The sequence below is a fragment of the Pinus tabuliformis genome, chromosome 8 (assembly GCF_031772625.1).
Source record: "Pinus tabuliformis cultivar Carrire ecotype Pingquan chromosome 8, CPIR1, whole genome shotgun sequence".
In the NCBI taxonomy this organism is placed as follows: Eukaryota; Viridiplantae; Streptophyta; class Pinopsida; order Pinales; family Pinaceae; genus Pinus; species Pinus tabuliformis.
The window spans coordinates 1,402,078,734-1,402,101,833 of NC_142294.1; the positions used below are offsets into that span (position 1 = coordinate 1,402,078,734).

Here is a 23,100-nt window from a genome sequence, read left to right on the forward strand (position 1 = left end):
CTTAGCAAACATCATGAAAGCTCGAAACTTATTATTAGCAAAAAATCTTGCTAAGTAAGATGTTTCCAATCAATCATAAATTAAATCTTGATATCCCAAAAAATCCTTTTGAAAGCTTTGAAATTCTTGGGAAAATGAACTTTCAATTAACTCAATTGAATCAAAGGAAGAACGTTGTGAAAGAAAATTGATTTGATCATGTTCAAGAGTGTCATCAAGATCATGAGAACTTTCTTGACCAACATCTAGATAGTGAGATAATAAACCATAAAGATCACTTGGTTCAATGAGTTCATTTGATGTAAAACAACTATTATTAGATATACTGGTGGGAAAAAATTAGTTGCATGACATCTATTAGACCTAATGTTATGATCAGATGGATCAATCAAGGAATAAGATTCTATATTGATTTGAGAAGTTTCACAAATTCTTTGAATAATATAAACATCTTCCTCGCTTTTTGGTAACAAAAAATCACTATCTTGTATTTGACCAGAAGAATTAAAAAAGAATGCTAGTGTAGCAAATACAGGAAACCAATCAAGATACAATGAATCAACATGTATTGAATTAGATTCAACCTTTATGTGAACTTGGGAAATTAATCTATCAAGATGAGGAATTTGATTCACCAAATAACTCAAGCATTTACTAACACTCAAGAGGATGTCTTGTGTCATAAGGAAAATCATTAACATTACAACATTCATAAGAAAGACCAGGAGCTGATCATTAACAAAAATGTTTGACAAATACGAAGCTTTCGACCTATGATAATCCTTGTCATGATAAACATAATGATAAGCTTAAAAGTTGTGTGTATCCATGAAGGATGTACATTTCAATCCCGAGCTCAATGCAAAAGGTTTACATGAAGATGAAGCTAAAGAAAATGATATTTTATCTGATCAGAAGCCCAATCTTGATAATTAGAATACTTTTTTTGTAAAAACCCAAAATCCGTCAAGAATGAGTTTGCATCCTATGAAATAATACAAAGGAACGAATTTTATGAGGAAATCTAGATCTGACATGGCTCAAGGATCTTATCAAGATTGCGAGAATTTGACATAACCATCAATGAAAGTTGAAGTGCCTTGAATCCTTGATAAGTTCCAGAAATTTGAAAAGTTGGATAACTACATTTTGAGAACTGAGTCAAATGATTGCAAATTGCATGTGAAAAAATACTATTAGTTAAGTCAACAATATCACTATTATCTGGATGGAATCCATATACATCACTGGTTTGATCAGATTTTGCAACCTCAACAAAAAAGTTACTCAAGTCATAATATTTTTCTGGTTGTGCATCTAATGATGTATAAGATCAGAGGAAATTCATGAGCAATTTGAATTATAGGATTATCCTGATGCAAGACTAGAATTTTCAAAGTAGGGGATGGATGCTTGATGATTTTATTTCTTCACCATGAATGTTCTTATTGTTTTGTGTCAATTCAAAACTCAACTCATCGAATTGTAAATTCTTGTGTCAATTCAAAACTCAACTCATCGAATTGTAAATTCAAAGAGCATGACATATTTTCATCACAAGGTAATTCATTGCAAATAGGAGGACACAAAAGATAGTGGGCAAAAGAAGAAGTGTTCACCAGAGAATCTTCTTTGATCATATCATATTCTAGATTTAAACTCTTCAAGTTTAAACCTTCTTGAGAAATCAAGCAATTAGTCAATATACTTGGACACCCATTACCATGTGTGTTAGTGAGATCATTATTATCAAGATGATGGTTGCCCAAGGATTTATATTGATTGAACATTTTGATTTCGTTTGATTGACTACCAAGATCACAATATTTTAGATCAACCAATAACGAAGGAACATCATCTTGACATGGAATATTTTGAGAAGGAGAAGAGAGATTAAGATCATCTTCACACTCTTGTTCCTCTACTCATTAAATGTGACCACCTTGTACCTGATCACAATTTTGGACCAACAAATTAAAAATCAAGAGAGTTTGAATAAGTAACTATTGGTGTGGATTGATCAAGTGGATCAAGGTAAACAAGGTCATGACATGTAGATGATAGAGGATGACATGTTTTCCTTGGAGAAACAATACTTTTAATGATGTTAGATTCTAGGTTTTGGTTATGTACATTAATGTGATCTTGGGGAATCAAAGGATCAATCTTCACCTATTTTTTTACTAATTAGGACATTCAAAGTTTTCATGTATACAATATTGATCAGGAAGATAAAATATAGATGGTATAAACGGATCATCAATTTTATTTTCGTATTTCTCAAATTTAATGATAGAGACTTCTTTGTTTGGAAATGAAAATGGAGGAGGACAAGGAAAAAAAGGGTCGCTCAATTTATCCTCTGAGATTTGAGGTGTCTCATGATCGGTGAAAGTTGGAAGAAATCAACCAAGGATTTAGATTGTGATTGTTTCAAGGAGATTTTACCTAGATGCTTAAACTTTTCCTTAAAGAAATCCCAATCTATATCTTCTTTAGGAAACTCATGACATAGGTGAAGTAATCTATTAGAAAAATCCTCTATTGATTCATCAAACTTCATTCTTAGTTGATTAATCCTTTAACAAGAATCTTGATAATCATACCCGTCAAAATCTTGGTGAAGCTCCTTGAAGAGTTGTTTGAAAGAATGAATGGAAGCTACTGGAAAGGTATGGCACCATGACTTAACTTGACCTTCAAGAGAGAGGATCAATAATTTACAAGAAACATATTCATAATCCACTTCATGAAAATCACAAAACCCAAGAAATTGAGATGTATGCTCGGCTATGGATGTTCCACTCTCGCCGTCAAAATTTAATTGAGACAAGATATAGAGTAGTTCCATGGGAAGTGAAATATTTTATCTATTAGAAAAAAATCCTGGGATTATAATTTAGGATCGACCCATTTCAAGATAAGAAATTCAAAATAGACTCAATGGGCTCATCTTGTCATCTAGCCCTCCTTCTAGCACCAACTATTGATGGTGTTGGAAATCCGTCAACCAAGGGGGTTTCCCCACTATGAAGTCCCAATTAGACCTCACACCATTTGGAGTAGGGTCCCCAAACGAAAATATGGCTGGTTGCCATTATCCTTAGGAATTTTCCGTAAATACAATTATCAACATAAGAGATTATACAAATGATATTTGAAACAAACAAGTAAGCTGGCATTATGAGGCATATAATTGCAATGCATATATGGTACTTTCACAATAGGGAAAAGAAAGAGTAAGTCTCTAGAAGAAAAGTAATGGTACTATCCTAAAAGAGACGCATATGAGCATGAAAGAACCATTGAATAACCTACAAATTAGTTTACAATATAACAACAATGATTAAAGCAACCAGAATACACATTCAATGTGATGCATACCAAAGCCAGTGAAATAGTTCATTTTAATTAGTACATGTTAACATAAACATACACTGCAAATAATGAAAGAATAGTCTTACAATGATTCACGACATATGCATGAAAGTGGGATGGCTATGAGAGCTTCATATATTAAGTGAAAGTGCCAATGTATATAATTACAATGCTACCACACTAGCCCCAATAGTGGAACATTAAGTCACCACTTTCTCCTCCAAAAAAAGATCTTCTCTCCTATATCAAACTAGAGAAGCCAAGGTGAAAAGTTCAAAGTACAAAATTCGTTTTGCTTGAGCTATGAGGGCATACTTATAACAAATGAGGTGACTCTCCACCTCCCATGTGAATCTTGACCCCCCTCATGACTGTTGATATTGTATTATGACTTTTTCATTCCTACATGACATTTGAGCTTCTACATCACTTTAGAAATTTCTAGTGACTCTTCATATTCCATGTGGGATCCTTGGGCTTCCACACATTTTAAATTTTCTCAATTTTTTTAAAATTACATAATTATATTCCACAAATTATTTAGAAAAATACATTGACACATATGACTTTGTAATGAAATTTAGAAAAGCCATGACTTGGCAGTGATGATAGGGAACTTCATGATGATGTGTTGATGCCAAGTTGCTTTCTTTACTGCTTTGAATTTGACTTCTTTATGATGGATCTTTTCTTGTTCTTTATATTCATCCTCCAAATGATTTGGATAAGTATCATAACCTTCCAAGTCAGCATGAGATGTCACCATTTTGTCATAGTCCAATATTTCTTCATGTCTTCATGATGGTTCTTCCTATGCTTCTTCTCCGCAAGTGCTCTCTTGTAGCCTTTTCTTGATGACCTCCCTTGTATCATCATGATAAGTCTTTCATGTGTTTCATATTCATCCTCCTAGAGCTTGGATGATATGGAGTCTTCCTTGTGATTATGATCTTCAATATTCCATCATGATATAGTGTCACTTGATCTTATTGCTTGATAACCTCTTTGACAAGTGTGTTTTTGCATTATCTCCTTGGCATCCTCCTCGAGAAATCATACTACCTTATCAAGATACAATACTTGCAGATGAAAATCACACATGACAAGGCAACATCAGTCCAAGAATCTCCTGGTCTATTCTGTTTCATGTTTCATGTTGTTTAGACCCAGAAAAAATACAAGATTAAAGAGGAGGCTCATGAATTATGCATTATGTAGGATCAAGAGGTAGTGGTGAGGGTCTAGCCACTATAATTGCGTAGTGCACAGTAACCGAGGGATAAGGAAGCTGAATTATGCAGTTGAGGGAATCAGTGAGGCAAGGGAGAAATCTTTCTCACTATGATTGCATAGTGCACAGTTCTAGAATGACAAGGACCAAGGAATGCGCAGTTGAGAAACTCAGCGAGACAATGAGGAAGGGTTACTTGCACAGTGCATAATGGCTGAGGGGCTAGAAGAGAGAACTATGCAATTTAGGGAGACAATGATGTAATGGGGCATTCTTTGTCATTATGATTGCACATTGCACAGTTTAGGAAGGCAAGAGACAAAATACTACACAATTGGAAAACTCACTGAGATAGTGAAGAAGGCTTTCTCACTATGATTGCGCAATACATAGCTCATGAAGGATATGGACAAAAGACTACAAAATTGAGCCAACCATGGAGGCAAATATGGAGGCTTCCCGACTGTGATTGTGAAATGTGTAGTTCCACGAGGCAATGATGCTTCACTATGACTTAAGACTATGCAATGAACAGTTCCAAGGACATAAATATTGGTTGAAGATTGAGCAAGTTGCAAAGACAGTGAAAGCTCCAAAATGCTAAGTGTGGGACTAGTGAGACAAGAGAGGACAAGACATGTAAACAAGTCCTAAAATGGTCATCTCACTCTCAAATAAAATCAACACATGGCAAAAGGATACACATACCTCAAAATCCACATGCATACCTTGAAACGACAACAAAGCGATACTTACTTTTATGTATGACAGTTGAAATGTCACTTTGTGACACTTAGAATACTAGTTACGACAAGAGTGTTGACTACAACCAAAAAGTGTGCTGAGTTGTGGGATAGTGTCTAGTGCATATCCTTATGATACATATAATTAACTAATGTAGAGGAGTGCGTTAGAGCTTCCTCTAGTAGTGCCACAAAGTGTGACACATGCAAGAGGTGAAACAATCAAAAGCGACATTTGTGATAGTAATAAAAAGTAAAAACAACAGTCGTAAAAGCTAAAGAAAGTGAAAGTGACACATGCTAAAGTGAAGAGAAAGCAAAATAAACACTTGTGAAAGAGAAAGATGTTAATTTTTCAGATTGTTCTATGTTATTTCAATTACCTCAGCCCAAATCAATTCCATTTAGAAATGCATCCAATTATTAATAATGTTTCCAATCATAAACAATAATTGAAGATGGAATAATATATGCAATGGCAAAGGAGACAATAGAAATACCACAAGAGACACCAGATTGGTCAAAGGTTAGGGAAAAACCACACTAGGGAGAAAAACCTTTCAAATATTCTTCTTATTAGATTGTCATAAAATGTTTAAGCAGAGAGTACAATGAGCCCAATACATAATCATCCAAAAAATATTTACCCAGTATAAATCAGAAACAGACTTCCAAAATCACTGTACAACAGAGAGAAACCTTATAGCATTAAGAAATCTGCGGTCAACTATGGTAAACTGTCAATCCCTAGTTCAGAACCCCATTCACACTCATTAAGTTATTCTGTAAGAGAATGTGTTTTCTCAGTCACTCCCTGAGACACTATGAGCGAGCGACTATGAATTCCTGGTCGCTCTCTGAAGCACTACAAGTGAGTGACTGTGGTCGGATCTGCCCAAAAATATCTCAAAACCTCAATCGCACCCTTCAATATGTTATGCGAGTGACTGTGGCTTTCGAGTCACTCTTCAAGGCATTACGAGCATGTGACTATAGTTGGATATGACTTGCAGAAAGCGTACAACTGGAAATTAGAAACCCTAAACATGTGTGAGCCTCAAACCTGTAATTTCGAACCTTGCGCGAGCTTCCTCCATCAGACCTGTGCGAACCAAACAATCGAAGAAGAGAAGATTCTTCTTGATGATAATCAAATGAGCTTGAGGTATCTTGTATTTATAGGATTCAATGGGGGTCCATTTGATGTTGAGGTCGACCTGTCCAATTGTACATGTGTGTGAGGCCGACCTATCCCAATATATATGAGTGGGTACATAAATTCAAAAACCAACTTCTACTTATCCAAATGAGGTGATATTTAGGTCGATTTTGGTCCTCTCGAAAAGAGGAATTCAATAAAAACATCATCTCCATCATATGAGCTGTAAAAGGTGTAATTTGACCCTAGTTTCATAAATTAACACTCCCTCTCAACTAGGAATAATTCCACTTACAACTATCTATCCGTTGATCATCATATCGTCTTGTTATACTGTCATCATGCCATGTCAATCTCTATTCAACTCTATCAGCTAAAACATTATTGAATCTAAAAGAAGAAGAATCGAGTAGCATTAGCTTCCACCCTCTATCTCATGGGGGAGTTACATATCTCAACCCCATATCGAGCAATAGGATATCCAAACACATAGGGGAGCACATCTCAACCCTAGAATCACATCGAGGAGCTCATTCTCAACTCGAAACCATATAAGGGAGAAAATCTCAATCCAATCCTATTTCCTGCCATTCTTCCCATCAATGACCCTCAAGAGCCATGAAGTAGAATACTTGCATCATAATAAACTTGGGTTGTACGCCCCAAGCACACTCTCAACCCATTGGCCAAACATGGAGCAATATTCCCAACAAGCTTGGCTTGTGGGTATGATACCAATTAGGGTATACCATGCATAGACTAGACAGGGGAGAAACATCTCCAACCTTATTTGTAAATAGGGGAGAAACATATCCAACCTTATGGGTAACAGATAAGGGTAATACCCTATTTTCCAGAGATCCCTCAACCCTAGGAGAACTCTATCTAAATTCCACACCATGGGAACTCAACCGGGGGGAAGCTGGCTCAATGTCCTTGGTCAACTCTAACCCATTATCAAGAGGGGTCACATCCATCAGTCCAAGCTGCTCTATGAAGAACAATAACTTCCCTTTCGATAAAGCCTTGGTGAGAAGATATGAAATCTGCTCATTTGTCGATATTTGATGGAGTCTAACGACTCCTCTTTGCACCATGTATTGAATGAAGTGATATCATATCTCTATGTGCTTGGACTTGTCACGAAATACAATCTTCTAGATGGATCCCACTCTTGTTGTCACAATATATCACTGTAGTATCTAGGACCTACTCAAATAACTCTCCAAAGAGCTTCCTTAACCAAACTGCTTCATAGCTAGCCATGCTAGTGGCAATATATTCCGCCTTAGCAGTACTCAAAGCTATAGATTTCCGCTTCATGCTGATCCAAAATATCATGGAAGATCCAAGGTTAAAACAACATCTAGATGTACTATTCTTTTCGATAACATTTCTTGCCCTATCAACATCGGTGTATCCATAAAGTCGAACATCTCTGATAGAATATCTCAGACCAAGTGTGATTGTCCCATGCAAATATCTAAAAATGTGTTTGGGAACGATCCAATGTTCATGGATAAGCTCATTCATGAATTGAATCAATGTGTTCATTGCATAGAATATGTAGGGGTGGGTCTTCACAAGGAACATTATAACCACAATCAATTGTCTATACTCGGATGGATTCGCCAAATCGGGTCCTGCGACTTCTCCACGTAACTTCTTGAAGTTCATTTCCATCGGTGTGGGTAGGGACTTGCATTTTTTCATTCCAAATCTCTCTAACAAATTCACAACATATTTTCCTTGTGAAAGGAAAATATCACCGAGTCTTTGCCACACCTCAAGGCCTAGAAAGTAGTGCATGAGTCCAAGGTCCTTCATCTCGAATTCAGAGGCTAGTTCCCTCTTGCAATCGATCATCAGAGGCTCACAACTTGTCAATAATATATCATCAACATATAAAAATGAAATCAACGACATACCTTGCACTACGTTGAATTAGATGTTGGGATCGAAATTGCTTCTTGTGAATCCCAAATTTACCAAATAACTGTCTATGTGGGCATACCATGCTATGGGGGATTGCTTCAAACCATACACTGCCTTCTTCAACCTGCTAACATGTGTCTTTCGGTCCTCTACTTCAAATCACTGTGGCTACTCAACATACACTTCTGCTTGTAACATGCCATGCATGAATGTAGTCTTTACATTCATCTAATGAATATTCCATCCTAGACCTGCGGAAAGGGATATTATCAAACACATGGTTATGTATCAAGCCACAGGTGAAAATATATCATCATAATCCTCTCCCCCTTTATGTGATAATCCTTGATCCATGAACCTTGCCTTGTATTTCTCAATGATACCATCAATTCCATGCTTGATTTTGAATAACCATTTTGAAGTCACCACATATTTCCCCTTTGGTCGCGACACAACATCCCATACATCATTCTTCATAATTTATTCATATTCATTGGCCATAACATCTTTCCAAACTTGTTATTTTATGACTTCTTCAAATGTGGAAGGCTTGGCTTGAATCATAGTGCTCATGGCTACAACATATCCATGGTACCTGCATGTCTTCTTCCTTTCTCTAAATGATCTTCGAACGGGAACATGTCTCTCAACATCTTGTAGAGTGTCACAGAGCCAAAGTGGTCTATTCCTAGTAGGAGGATCACTTGGAGGAGGATCTAAGGGATCCATAGGCTCCATAGGATTATCAACAATATTAGTCTTAGATTTGGGCACGAAAGGACCATCTAGAATATCCCTGTCATCATTCCTCTTCTTGGGAGGAGGAAGAGGTGGAGGAAGGTCTATTTCTTTTCCAAGAGCTTCATCTTCATCGAATGTTACATCCATGCTAATTTAAACCTTCCTTTGACCATGAATATATTATATATACTTTAGAATTTTCACAATAACCAACAAACGTACCTTTTCTTCCTGTAGCTTCCAATTTGTTCCTTTTTTCCTTCGGTACATGAAAATATATGGGGCATCCAAACATATGGAGATGGCTAATGTCAGGCTTGACACCTGTGAACACTTCTTCAGGGGTTTTATTTTCCAATTCTTGATGAGGAACCTTGTTTTGAACATATACAACAACATGCGTTGCTTCTTCCAAAAGAAACTTTGACAAATTTTGATCATTAAGCATGGCACATGCAACTTCTAATATAGACCTATTCTTCCTTTCTGCTAATCCATTTTTTTCAGGTGTATATAGCACAATTGTTTCATTTTCTATTCCTTCTTTCTTGAAAGATTCTATGAACTCATTTGATATGTATTCCCCACCATTGTTGGACCTGAATACTTTGATTCTCTTCACTGTTTTATTTTTGATCAAAACTTTGAACTCCTTGAATATTTCGAAGGCTTTATCCTTTTTGTTTTAAATAGTATATCCATGTCTTTCTTGAGAAGTCATTAATGAAGGTGATGTAGAAAAGATGACTACTAATATAATGCACAGGCATCAGACCACATATATCAGAATGAATGAGATGGAGGATTTCGTTTGTGTTGTTCTCACTGTTGAGTCTCAAAATTACTCTCTCCCTAGCAACTCTTCTCATTCCTTTTCTTTGTTTTTCCATGAGAAAGATGCATTCTCATCACCAATGATCAGTATATACCGTCTTAAGGAGGAAATTTAGTGGTTTACATATTATGCTTTTATGTTTTTTTGTTTGAATAAATTTTTGTATATTAGCTGTGGAACGCAGTCTATTCTGCAGCTAATCGGCTGTTCCGCAGCTACCTTCATGCTTTAACAGGTTCCAGGTGTCAGAAGGAGAAACTAACTACATGGGCAACTTGGGAATCATTGTGACATGGACCCTGTCCTATTCACCTAGCCCAGGTCGACAAGGAAGTTGGTATAAGACTACGGTCAAAGGAGAAGTCAAACACAGAGACCGAAGGTAACAGGACTCTGTTTCGTGGTTAAGTAACACGTTTCACAGTAATGGGAAGCGTTATCTGAAACAACTACATGAACCTACGGACTCCAACAACCACCTGTGCTGTTAGGAAAACATCATCGGGACAATTTTGAAAAACGTGCCTCTTGGCACGCCTCAGCCCCTTTACAGCTCGTGCATAGTGATTTATGTGGTCCACTTCCAGTTGTTTCATTCTCTCGCTACAAGTATTTCTTAACTTTCATTGATGATTTCTCCAGACGCACTTGGGTATACTTCTTAAAACTCAAGAGTGAAGTATTTAACATGTTCTTGGCCTTTAAGGCCTTTGTTGAAAAACAATCTGGACATCAAATTCTTAAGCTAAGATCTGATAATGGCGGAGAATATGTTAACAAAAAATTCATCAACTTTTGCACTGAGAATGGAATTCAAATGCAACATACTGTTCCATATACTCCACAACAAAATGGTGTAGCTGAAAGGAAGAATCGCACCTTAAAGGAAATGGCTAATTGTATGCTTCAATCTAAAGGAATTAGTCTTAATTATTGGGCAGAAGCAATTAACTATGAAAATTACATAATAAATCGCACTCCTACTAAGGTTTTAAAGAATATCACTCTAGAAGAAGCATGGAGCTCAATTAAACCAGATGTAAGTCACTTTCGTGTTTTTGGAAGTGAAGCATGGGCCCATATTCCAGATGAGAAACATAAAGCTTTAGAACCTAAGAGTGAAAAATGTATCTTTGTTGGATATTCTAAGGATGTCAAAGGATATAGACTTATTCCACTTAAGTCCAAAAATGTTATCATTAGAAGAGATGTAAAGTTTGCTGAAAATATATCGGCCTACGAGCCTAGTTCGGTGGATGTGCCACCTCTCCCTATCTCTTCTACTTTTGAAAATATTTCTTCTTCAGATGATGAAAGCGAGGATGAAAATCCTCCCCCACCTTCTCAGGATCCTCCTTCAGCTCCTCAGCTTCCAAAATGGGTCCGTGCTACTCGGGATGCAGCAGGTGATCTTGTTGGTGATCCTACAGATCAGCGACGTACACGTTCTCAGTTTGATAGAACCTCTTCTTTACTGGCTCGAGCTTCAGTGAATTATGATCCTGACACCTTTGCAGAAGCTTCAAGCCATCCAGATTGGGAAGCAACTATGAATGAAGAATATCATTCATTATTGGCAAATGATACATGGGATCTTGTTCCTCTACCAAAGGGACGAAAACCTGTTAGATGCAAATGGGTTTACAGAACCAAGTATGGACCAGACGGGAAAGTTGATAAACATAAAGCTCGTCTTGTTTCTAAGGGTGTTTCACAAGTTGAAGGCATTGACTACACTGAAACCTTCTCCCCTATTGCCAAAATGAACTTTATCTGCCTTGTTCTTTCCCTTGCTGCCTCTTTCAAATGGGAAGTCCATCAGATGGATGTTAAATCTGCCTTCTTGCATCATGACTTGCATGAAGAAATCTATATGGAACAACCTATTGGCTTTATACAAACATAGTCCAGCCTTGTATGTCGGCTTAAGAAATCCCTTTATGGTCTCAAGCAAGTTCCTTGAGCTTGGTATGCCAAAATGGATAACTTTCTTTTAGAAAATGGCTTTTCTAGGTGTCATTCTGACAACACTATCTACACCAAGAAAGTGGGCAAGTCTCTTATCATTCTTGTTCCTTATGTTGATGATCTTATCCTGACTGGTAGTGATCCCAACCTTATAAACCATGTGAAATCTAGCCTTAAAAGGAAGTTTTAAATGACAGACTTAGGACACTTACATTATTTTCTTGGTCTTCAAGTCTTGCAATCCAAGGAAGGTATTTCCCTTTCCTAGTCCAAGTATGCCTGTGATATTCTACGCCATTTTCACATGGAAGACTGTAAGCCAGCCCCTTCTCCCTTTCAGTCTGGAGTCAAACTTTCAGTCACTTGTACTTCTCCTGAAGTTGATGCTACCTTATACCATCACTTGTAGGAAAACTTTTGTATCTAACCCATACTCGTCCTGACCTTTCCTTTGTTGTTGGCCTTGTTGCTCGGTTTATGCAAAACCCACATGAAAGTCATTGGAAAGCAGCTAAAAGAATACTTCGTTATGTTCGAGGTATAGTTCAGTTTGGGATTCATTACAGTGCCGAAGCATCTCCTCTATTGGTTGGTTTCACTGATTCCGATTGGGCTGGTGACCCTGATGATCGGAAGTCTACTACAGGTTATGTGTTCACTCTTGGTTCAGGACCTATTACATGGGCTTGCAAGAAACAAGGTGCCATTTCTCTTTCTTCAGCAGAAGCAGAGTATCGTGGTGCCGTAGAAGCTAGTAAGGAAGCCTTGTGGCTTCGTCAGATCCTGTCAGAGTTTGGCTTTCAGCAGCAGCATCCGACTACACTTTGGTGTGATAATCAAAGTGCCATTCAACTATGCAAAGATCCAGTCCAACATCAGCGCAACAAATACATTAAAGTGCACATGTACTTCATCAGAAAGCTCATTCATGACCATGTTCTTGAAGTGCAATATTGTTCAACAGATGATCAAGTTGCAGACATCTTTACAAAGGCTCTCACAGAGGCGAAGTTCACTAAACTTCGATTTATGGTTGGAGTTCAGGAAGTTGTCACTAAGGGGGAATAGGCTCTAGTGCCTCCTTCCTTCTCCTATTGTGTCATATTTGTAAATCCTTCCATCCTATCCCAAGTTGTTCTTAAGGGGGGATGTTAGGATATTCCGACACATAGGAAATAGTTAAGTATAACTTGGTCTAGTATAGAGTTAGGTAAAGTGTGTTTCTTTACTATGTACATTTTGTAACTTACAATCCGACGGTCACGATATGTAGTGATCCGACGGTTCATTCTCTCCTCGGTATTACCGACACTTGATCCGTGGCTTAACACCCGATTGGTCCATGATCTCTAGTTAAAGAGCATGGAGGGTCATTTGTAGGCTAACCGTCCATGAGAGAAGCTTATGTAAATTTTCATTCTTTTATTAATAAATTGCCTGAAGTGGCCGCGTTGGCTCAGGCCGTGGACTGTTTCCCTCTTTGAGGGTTTTAACCACGTCAAAAGTACTGGTGTATTGATCTGTGTTCTGTTTGTGAGCGGTGTCCTTTGGTGTTCTGTCTGAGGAACTTACCCTGTAAATTCCTACATGTGCAACCAAATCCAACAACCACCATCTTGGATTTATGTCTCCAGCAGGCGAGGAAGAAATTCCGCGTACCTGTTTTCTATGTGTTTGGACTGTAGCATATTTTTCTCCACAAATAGTTGTATGGTTTTCTTATAAATACATGTGTAAAGAATCGATGAAGTTAGTAGTGATAGTAATAGTTTTATTGTGAAATCAAGTTCTGAACTCTGTAATTTCTGGGCATTTTGTGACCCCTGCACTGAAAAAGGTTTCATTTCATTTTATTTTTTTCTTCTTCTTGTTAACTGTAAATTCATCATTTTCTTTCACAGTGTTTATAATCATTTTCTTGCTAACAATGCCTGTAATTCAGTTTCCATCATTTTATTGTTAACAATGTTCATAATTTAGAGTAGCTTCCATTTGCTTGATCTCTCTCTAGTTTTTATCAGTAGTTAGAAGATGAAGTTCAGTAATGTAATCTAGTTTTCTTCATTCACTGTTTTACTAGTCTTTAAATTTTCAATTAGACTGATCAGTGTCATTTACTGTCTTTGCCATTTTATTTTTTTTAAGATTACTAACTCATGGTGTCAATGAATGTCTCTAAAAACCCTTCAAGTTGATAATTCATCTTAAACTAAGTGATTGAGCATTTCATTTATGCAATGAGTCCTTGTTGCATATCTGTATTTACTTTCTGTTAGATTAATGAAGTACATAATTCCTCAAATGTCCTCCCAAGGATACTTTCTCCCAAAATTAAGAGGCAGAGTAACTAAGTATTTCATTTAGTTTTATTTATGTAATTAGTTAGGCATCATTTACAAATTTCACTTTCAGTTCTTAAATCATGGTAAAACAGGAATAGAAACTCTGTTTTCATTTCTTGCTTAAGCTTTGCTTCCAAGTCCATCTCAGCTCTATTTTCATTTCTTCTTTAAAAACTCTGTTTTCATTTATAGATTTTGAATAGTCCTTACAAAAGTTAGACTTAAATTTTCGATAATTACATTGTAAATCATTAGGTATTAAAAGACCAAAAACTCCCCCAAAACAACATAAAACACAAAAACAACGAAATAAGAAAGGTTATCTAGCACAAACAATGCACTACACTTCAACAATTTACGATACCCGGATTGATAATTTATGTAGAGCAATTTAGGACACTAAATTGACCAAACATTTTGGTGCCATTGCCGGGGAAGTGTAACTAGGTAGCCTTATCTCTTAAATTAAAAAAAAAAATGACATGCATAGAGAAAGAGACTCTAGGGGTAGATTTATAGCTAGGGGTAGAAGTTCAATTCCTATAACACCACCTACTCCACCATGAACAAGAAAAGATACATCTCCATCCAAAACTCATACTCCCAGCCATTGGACTCCTGGAATTCCAAGGAAAAATAATCAAATCAAAATAATCTCCTACTTCATCTACCAAGTCAGTCCTAGGGGAGGCAAATTTTGAATCTCCAACAGCAGGAATAGCCTTCTTCACCTCCACAGGGGAACACATTTTAATTGAGGAATTAGGAATACCTGGTGAGGAAGAAGAAGTAGAACCTCTCTCCCATATTCCATTAATAGAAGAACCAGAGGAGGAGGAAGTAACCTTGCAGGTTGAACCCTATACTGATTCTGAAGAAACTATAATTGCAGAAGAAGAACAAGATGGAGAATTCTCACTGTTTGGAGGAGGGGGTAGAGGGAGAGGTAGAGGAAACAATGGAGGAGGTAGAGGAAACAATGGAGGAGGCAGAGGAAATAGGGAAATAGATAATTCTTTTGGATTCCCTATAGTGGATGAGAAAACAAATGCCACAATAAAAATATTTCACCTTCTGTCCTCCCAAACTTCTATGGGTTGAAAAATGAGGATCCTGAAACATTTTTGTTTGAGTTTGAAGTTTTGTGCAAAACTTATGACTACCTTGAAAACTCTCAAAAACTTAAATTGTTTCCTTCAACAATGAAGGGAGCTGCTTTGAAATGGTTCATGGAGTTAGTCACTCAGTCCATTAGAACATGGAATGACATGAAAAAAACATTTTTGGATAGGTATTTGGATTATTGCATGCCTACCAATCACAAAGATGAAGTATTCAAAATGATGCAAAGAGAGGATGAAAACTTAGAAGATTTGATTGAGAGATTCAACTATAATCTGAAAAGAGCAAAGACGAACAATTTAGATGAAAAAACCTTGAAAGCTCTTTTATTAAAAGCCATCAGAGATGAGTGGATAGATATCCTTAACATGATGGGGAAGGGAGATATCTCTCAACTCCCATTCAATGATATAGGAGAATTGTATGTTCATCTCTTAAGAGGGAAATCTAAAATAAGGAAAGGGCCAAGAGATCCTTCTCTTGTTAGAGTAAACAAATCTGCAACGGGATATGTAAGTAGGGCAGAAATTGGTAATATGATTGATGAATTTAAAACTGACATTCTAGGGAGTCTTAGTGAGCAATTAGACACCCTTAAAATACAAAACAAGCAGAAAAATGAGGCTGATGCTTTAACCATTTTTTTTCCAAAATGCAAAAAAAAACATGCTCTAAGGGAATGCCCTTTAGAGGTGAAAATTGTAGAAACTTGTATTATTTTCTCAAAAAATCATGAGACCAAGGGTTGTCCTTCAATCCTAGGTCTTAAGGCTGTCTTTCAAGAGTAAATAGTTTCAAATTCTGTAGAACCTCTTTGTTTTGTTGCTAGAAGACCTTGGCAAGGGCCACAAAATCAAGGATTTAACAATCAAATGTATCTTCAACCCCCACCAACTGGAACTCTTGGCAGCAACCTTGGCCTCAACCTCAATCCCAACCGTGGGCATAAGGAGTACAAAATCCTGATGGAAGATTTTCTCAATATTATCAATATCCTCCACCATATCAGAATTATCCTCACCCACACATTCAACAACAAAATCAGTAGCCACCGCTTCAAAATCAGAATCCTCAACTTTCATTTCCATTTCCATAGCAACCTCCACAACAAAACCAAAATCCTCAACTCTTATTGCCATTTCAGCAGAGGCCAAATCAGCTACCTGCCCAACCATTTCCTAACCCCAACAATAAAAACCCTTAGAATGCCTACATGGTAGATGGAAAACAATTTCCAACTTATATGATTACCCCTCTACATCTTAATGATGTTCAACTAAGATCTGGAAGGATATTAGAAAAGGAAAGACCTTGTGTAGTTATTCAGGACCAGGACAATTCTGAGGAAGATTCTCTAAAGGTCAATAAAAGTTTTGAGGGAATATCTCCACAAAACCAAAACATCGAAAAACAAAAACAAAAAGAATTAGTGAACACAACTCCTATCATTGAGTAGCCAACATCTACTTCTACACCTCCTTTTCCTGAAAGATTACAAATTGATAGAGGGGTAGAAAAATAGATCTTGTTGCCCAACTATAATTTTCTAGATGAATTGAAGAATGTTTGTATCAAAATTCCTTTGCTACAAGCCATTAGAGAAATTCCAATTCTAGCCAAAACAATGAAGGAGTTGAGTATAAAAAAACCAGGAAGAAAAACAAAAGAAACAAAAAGAATTCACCTGGTAGGGAAAATAACATACATAATGATAGGAAAAATTGCCATACAAAAATATGTGGATCCAGGAAGCCCAATTGTAAAAACAAATATCAATGGAGTTGAAATTCCAAATACATAGATTGACTTAGGGGTAATAATAAACATCATGAGTAGACAAACTATGGAGTAGCTCAAGCTTCCTAATCTTCTTTACACACCTACCTTGCTGCAACTAGCAGATAGATTAGTAATCAAACCAGATGGTGTGCTAGAATATATTTCAATATCCCTAGATTCTTGGGGATATCCTGTTGATTTCATGATTTTAACTCCCAAGAACAATCTAGGAGGACATCCACTCATATTAGGAAGACCTTGGCTGGCCACAACTGATGCTTTTATTAGCTGTAGATCTGGTGACATGTATATTTCTGATGGTAATTTAATAAAGAAATTTACTGTATATCCTCCAGCAAAAGCAATCACAAAAATAAATGACAAAGAATGGATTGATGATGAAGATGATATTCAACCTCTCTTATTTCAGAAATTAGTGAAGATAGTCAAATTTTAAATACATTGGAAAATTTTGAATCATCTTCAGAATATGTCCATGAGAAATTTCAAGAAAAATCTAATGTTGAATACTTGTCATCTAGGCAGATGTCTCTCTATTCTATGGAAGAGTTTGGTAGCTCTACATTTGAAATTTTTCCAGGTAGGAAATTGAACATAAACAAAAACTTGGAGAAACTACAATAAGAAGAGCTAATCAAAACGTTACAAAAACATTCTACTGCGTTTGCATGGGAATACACCAACATGAAAGGCATTGATCCTAAGATTTGTATCCATCACATCTACATTGAGGAAAATAGTAGACCTATCAGGCAACCTCAGAGAAGTATGAATCCAAATCTTAGGGAGATTGTGAAAGAAGAGCTCCAAAAATTATTGAATGTAAACTTCATTTACCCAATTTCAGATAGCCAATGGGTCTCTCCTTTGGTAATTGTGCCCAAAAAGAATGGTAAATGGAGGGTGTGCATTGATTACCGAGAATTGAATAAAGCAACCCTTAAATATCATTTCCCTTTACCTTTATAGATCAAATGTTAGATACATTAGCAGGCAAGAAGTATTTCTCATTCTTGGATGGTTTTAGTGGTTATAATCAAATTCAGGTAGCACCTGAAGATCAGGATAAGACCACATTTACTTGTCCATGGGGAACTTATGCTTATCGAGTGCTTCCTTTTGGGTTATGTAATGCACCTGTGACATTCCAAAGAGCAGTACTAGGAATTTTTTTCTGATCTGACACATGATTGTGTAGAGGTATATATATGGATGATTTTACAGTCTATGAGAATACATTTGAAGGAACTTTGGAAAATTTGGAAAAAGTTCTTAAAATATGTAAAGAAACAAACCTTTAATTAAGCCATGAAAAATGTTTTATGATGTTTATAAAAGGTATTGTTTTAGGACATCATATATCAGGAGATGGGATTAAAGTTGACAAATCTAAAGTTGAAGTCATCTCTAAACTATCAATTCCAAATTGCCAAAAGGATGTTAGAAGTTTTCTGGGATTTACAGGGTATTATAGAAGATTTCAAGAAAACTTCACTAAAATAGCATCCCCACTCTTTAAATTGCTTACCAAAGATTCTGAATTCAATTGGAATTCTGATTGCCAGTTGGCATTTGAAACCTTGAAAGCAAAAATTTCTGAAGCACCCATTTTAAGAGGTCCAAATTGGAAACTCCCTTTTCATATTTCCATAGATGTTTCAGATACAGCTCTGGGAGTTGTATTGGGACAAAGAGATTTGATTCCTTATGCCATTTACTATACAAGTAAGAATTTGACTCTCATTGAGTTGAATTATACTGTGACTGAAAATGAATTTTTAGCTTTTGTTTATGAAATTAACAAGTTCAGACACTATATAATAGGCTATGAAACTTTTGTTCATGCAGATCACTCTGCAATTAGATATTTGATGAATAAACCTATTACTAATGGTAGAGTTACAAGATGGCTTTTAATTTTGCAAGTATCCAACATTACTGTGTTAGATAGACCTGGAAAACAAAACACAGTCGCTGATTTCTTGTCCAGGATTCAGAATATCAAAGAAGATTCTCCGGTTGAAGATAATTTTCCTGATTAATATCTGTTCGCAGTAACTACTCAAACTCCTTGGTTTGCAGATGTTGCTAACTACTTGGTCACAGGGAAGTTACCTTCACATTTGTTTCCTAGAGAGAAAAGAAAAAATATTCAAGAAAGTGCAAGATATTCATGGATCACTAACGAATTGTATAAAACAGGGCCAGCTCTTATGATTAGAAGGTGTGTCAGAGAAGATGAAATGCTTGAGATTCTTAAGGCATGTCATGATGAACCGTGTGGTGGACAGTTTGCTGACAAGAGGACAACCTATAAAATCCTTTCTTTAGGATATTATTGGCCATCCATCTTCAAAGATGCTAAAGAATATGTCAGGAGACGTGACAGCTGCCAAAGGGTAGGGAAACTCGCCCCCTCAAATGAAATGGCATTACAAATTCAGGTACTCATCGAACCCTTTGAAAAGTGGGCCTTAGATTTTATTGGACCAATTAATCCTCCACATAAGTAAAAAAAGTATATATTGGTATGCACTGATTATGTCACGAAATGGTTAGAAGCCAAAGCATTACCTTTTGCTAATGAAAAATCTGTAATTAATTTTCTTTTTGAGGACATATTCACTCATTTTGGTTTTCCAAGAGAAATTGTGACAGATCAGGGATCTCAATTCACATCTAACATGGTGGAAAGGCTTTTGGAAGAATACAAGATCAAGCATCGGAAATATACTCCATATCATCCACAAGCAAATGGTCAAGTGGAATCTACAAATAAAGTGATTGAAGGAATCCTCACCAAGACTGTGCATCTACATAGAAGAGATTGGGCAGAAAGGATTCCTAAAGCCTTATGGGCCTATAGGACTACATGGAGGAACACAATGGGACATACACCCTATGAACTTGTTTATGGGAAGCAAGTCATGTTCCCTATAGAGTTCCAAGTCAAAACTTTCAAGATGGTAGTCCAATTGGGACTAGATTTATCAGAGGCACAAAAGCATAAGCTAGAGCAATTAAATGAACTTGATGAAATTAGACAAGATGCAGTTCAAAAGATTAGTATAGTCCAACAACAGAGGGCTAAATGGCATGACAAATATATCAAGGAAAAGAGGTTTCAAGTGGGATTGGGAATTGTTATTTGATTCAAAGTTTAAGGATTTTCAAGGGAAGTTTCAAACTCATTGGCTTGGGCCATATGAGATTGAAAAAGTTTTTAGTAATGGAACAATGAGGATCAAAACAATAGATGAAAACAAAACTCCTCTTCTTGTGAATGGTCATAGATTAAAGATATATGAGAAACCCATCTCAAAAGTGGAGTTCATTAAGATTTTCCAAGACAATTCTGAAATGAAGTTAGTGAAGAAGAATCCTTCTTCTCCACTAACTTATTCTTTATTTTCCCTATATATATATATATATATATATATATATATATATATAATAATAATAATAATAAATTGTATAAGGTTGAAAACCAATCATTGATTGACATACTTATACAGAAAATACAGGGTGAAAATCAGAGGTTTCTGACACTATATTTTCCATTTCCTTTCTGTAATAAGTAGTGACAAAAATCCACAATCACTCTGTAGTTTAGATTTTGCAAAAATTCATCATCTCATCTTACCTCACTCTATTTTACTTTTGTAGTTTCACTTCATCCCATTGTCATATTTCATCAATAAATTTTTTCCATTTTTCCTTCTTCAGTATTCATTCCATCTCCATTTCATTTTGTCTTACATCTCATTTCATTTCACTTACATAGCCATTTCCATTTCATTCATGATCCATAAGCCATATTTCACTTTCTGTTTCACATTCTGCAGCCAATTCTATTTCGCAGCTGATTCTGTTCTGCAGCTAATCTGATTCTGCAACTACAATTTGTTTAACAGTTCAGGCACAAGTGTACAGTTCATAATAAAATCTTGAATGCAGGGAATTGAAGGAAAAATCAATTTTTGAAGACCAATCATGCTCAAGGCACCTATGGTTCAACATCAAAGGAAAATTTTAGCAAGCAAAAGGTAAAGGTTCCAAAGATAAATGTAAAAATTTATTTCAAAAAGTAGTTTGAAAACATAAGCTTGTATAATATGTATGATCACATGTCTCCTTAATTAACCATCATTTGATTTGATCGCCAAGATGTCTCTGCCATATCTTCTGCCTTTAATGACAAATGGTCTCAATAATTCTTTCATAATCAATCTACGCTTCAAACTCCATAACTTGTACTTGAACGGTCCTCCACAACGACACTTGCTATACTTGTTAACAGTCAAGATAACGATGTGACCTACCTATCTAGGACTCTCTAGACCCTGATTGTATTTCTATTACATGCCAACTCTTAAATTTTTCTCTCATATTCACGCAGCCATTTCATATACACAGTCATTCTGTTTCCATACACACAGTCATTCTACTTCCTAAATAGCACTCGTTCCATAGACAGTAAAGAGTAATTTTGAGATTAATAAATTCTATAGAACAAAGACCATGGGACTCATCGTTAGGGCAGAGCCCGTAGGGGAAAAATTCATGGAAGGATATCCCCAACTTAAGGAGATGCTGCAGAAGACTGGATGGCTCAAGTTCATTGAAAAGTTTGATGGATATCATAAGGAGATCACGAAATCTTTCGCTAGATCCTTTGATGGTACAGAAGTGGAGATTGGGGACATCAAGTTTGCAATAACAGAATCCTACATAGCAGAGGCTACAGAACTACCAAGACTTGGTGAGAGGTGGTTCAAAAACAAAGAATTCCACAGTGAATCATGGAAGGTATTCCTCAAGAACCCAGGTATGGATGTCACTGTGTTTAGGAAAGGAATCCCTATTTTAGCACTCAAAAATAAATGGAGAAGCATGCTTTTGATATTGCAAAAATTTATTACCTGTGAGGGAAGATTTGGATGTATGTATGTTTATCATATACGTTTATTGATGAACTTTCTAGACAATGGGGACATCAACCTCCCTTTCTTCCTCCTAAATAGTCTAAGGAGAATGGCTTCAAATGTACAGAAGAAAATAGAATCTTTGGAAACAACCATGTATCACCATGGATTGGTCAAGATCCTGGTTGAATATCATCTCAAGAAAATAGGGGACACCTGGGAAAACTTTCTGATAAGAAACCATTTCCAAGAGACACCAGAATCTCCTGAAAAAGATAGTGTCAGAAAGAGTAGGAGAAAGAGGACCAATCTCACCATTCAAAGTAACCCTGAGCCTCCACTACAGAAAAATGATGAAGAAGAACCAATCTCTGAAAAATTAACAGAGATCAGAAAGCAAATCAAGCAGAGGAAGAAGATAAAATAGAAAGCTGGTGGAATTACTGAGAACACACTTGAATCTCCACTACAACTAGATGATGAACAACCAATCTCTGAAAAATTGATAGAGATTAAGAGACAAATCAAGGGGAAGGAAAAGATAGGAAAAGAGAAAAAGGGTGCAAAGGAGGAGAACATAAAACCCCTTAGAAGAAGCTCTAGGCTCAAAGGAATGGTAAAGAAGGTGTCATCAAAGGAAACAGAGTTCATCAACCTGGAAGGAGAAACCCCAACATCATCTCCTGAAAATATTCCACTTATATATAGTCCTCAAAACTCTCTTAGACATTATTTTGAAGGCAGTCCTAGAAGAGGATCCCAGGCATAGATCCAATTCAACAGCAAATTTATGATTACATAGAATCACTGGAAAAGAAAAATGCTTTAAAGGATCCAGGTTCCTCATCCAATCCCGAACAACCTGTCAATCCATAAGAACCTCTGACTGACACACTCAAACAGGAAATCTATGAGTTGGAG

General features: G+C 36.4%; 1 pseudogene; it reads left to right on the forward strand.

Moving 5' to 3' along the window:
- The window catches only part of LOC149240796 (putative methyltransferase PMT2), a 130,457-nt pseudogene that overhangs the window by 81,265 nt on the left and 26,092 nt on the right, over positions 1-23,100 (forward strand).